Below are 2,500 nucleotides of genomic sequence, written 5' to 3'. Positions count from 1 at the left end.
GATAAGGCTTATATTGCCATTGGTAAATATCAAACCAGGCTGAAAAAAATTCTTTCATCGGGTGGGCATAACATGTTTACCAACCCAGGTTACTTTTCATTCATGAAAAGTAATTATTGCCTGTCGAGCATAACATATGTCCCGATCAGGCTTATTTTGCCTTTGATAAATATCAAACCAGGCTGAAAAAATTTTTTCATCGGGTGGGCATAACATGCTTACCAACCCAGGTTACTTTTCATTCATGAAAAGTAATTATTGCCTGTCGAGCATAACATATGTCCCGATAAGGCTTATATTGCCATTGGTAAATATCAAACCAGGCTGAAAAAAATTTTTTCATCGGGTGGGCATAACATGTTTACCAACCCAGGTTACTTTTCATTCATGAAAAATAATTATTGCCTGTCGAGCATAACATATGTCCCGATCAGGCTTATTTTGCCTTTGATAAATATCAAACCAGGCTGAAAAAAATTTTTTCATCGGGTGGGCATAACATGCTTACCAACCCAGGTTACTTTTCATTCATGAAAAGTAATTATTGCCTGTCGAGCATAACATATGTCCCGATCAGGCTTATTTTGCCTTTGATAAATATCAAACCAGGCTGAAAAAATTTTTTTCATCGGGTGGGCATAACATGTTTACCAACTCAGGTTACTTTTCATTCATGAAAAGTAATTATTGCCTGTCGAGCATAACATATGTCCCGATCAGGCTTATATTGCCATTGGTAAATATCAAACCAGGCTGAAAAAAATTTTTTCATCGGGTGGGCATAACATGTTTACCAACCCAGGTTACTTTTCATTCATGAAAAGTAATTATTGCCTGTCGAGCATAACATATGTCCCGATCAGGCTTATTTTGCCTTTGATAAATATCAAACCAGGCTGAAAAAAATTTTTTCATCGGGTGGGCATAACATGTTTACCAACCCAGGTTACTTTTCATTCATGAAAAGTAATTATTGCCTGTCGAGCATAACATATGTCCCGATCAGGCTTATTTTGCCTTTGATAAATATCAAACCAGGCTGAAAAAAATTTTTTCATCGGGTGGGCATAACATGTTTACCAACCCAGGTTACTTTTCATTCATGAAAAATAATTATTGCCTGTCGAGCATAACATATGTCCCGATCAGGCTTATTTTGCCTTTGATAAATATCAAACCAGGCTGAAAAAAATTTTTTCATCGGGTGGGCATAACATGCTTACCAACCCAGGTTACTTTTCATTCATGAAAAGTAATTATTGCCTGTCGAGCATAACATATGTCCCGATCAGGCTTATTTTGCCTTTGATAAATATCAAACCAGGCTGAAAAAATTTTTTTCATCGGGTGGGCATAACATGTTTACCAACTCAGGTTACTTTTCATTCATGAAAAGTAATTATTGCCTGTCGAGCATAACATATGTCCCGATCAGGCTTATATTGCCATTGGTAAATATCAAACCAGGCTGAAAAAAATTTTTTCATCGGGTGGGCATAACATGCTTACCAACCCAGGTTACTTTTCACTTATGAAAAGTAATTATTGCCTGTCGAGCATAACATATGTCTCGTTCAGGTCTATGTTATTCCCATATCCAATACCTGCCACTGTATTGATATATAATAATAAGTATTACTTAAATCATTATTCATGCAGTAATACATTAAGAAAATACTTATTTGAAGTATTTATAGTAAGAATATACTTAACCTATCTTAACAACCACCACCACCACCTACCAATCAATATTACAAGCCTTCAATAGCAAATGTTTATCACCATTCCTATAATACATACTTATATATAGGTAAGTATAATAAGAATGTACTACTTAAGTACCAACGCCACTATTAATACTCATATGCAATTTTATAATACACACTTAATATACTTATAGTAAGTAATAAGAATGTAATAATAGTGGCTACCGCCATCGCCACTATTATACCCATATACAATTTTATAATACATACTTAATACTTTATAGTAAGTAATAAGAATGAACTAATAGTGGCTACCGCCATCGCCACTATTATACCCATATACTATTTTATAATTCATACTTAATACTTTATAGTAAGTAATAAGAATGTACTAATAGTGGCTACCGCCATCGCCACTATTATACCCATATACTATTTTATAATTCATACTTAATACTTTATAGTAAGTAATAAGAATGTACTAATAGTGGCTACCGCCATCGCCACTATTATACCCATATACTATTTTATAATTCATACTTAATACTTTATAGTAAGTAATAAGAATGTACTAATAGTGGCTACCGCCATCGCCACTATTATACCCATATACTATTTTATAATTCATACTTAATACTTTATAGTAAGTAATAAGAATGTACTAATAGTGGCTACCGCCATCGCCACTATTATACCCATATACTATTTTATAATTCATACTTAATACTTTATAGTAAGTAATAAGAATGTACTAATAGTGGCTACCGCCATCGCCACTATTATACCCATATACA

This window comes from Condylostylus longicornis, unplaced genomic scaffold (assembly GCF_029603195.1).
Source record: "Condylostylus longicornis isolate FDR11 unplaced genomic scaffold, ASM2960319v2 ptg000156l, whole genome shotgun sequence".
In the NCBI taxonomy this organism is placed as follows: domain Eukaryota; kingdom Metazoa; phylum Arthropoda; class Insecta; order Diptera; family Dolichopodidae; genus Condylostylus; species Condylostylus longicornis.
Note: the sequence above shows the minus strand (reverse complement) of the source record.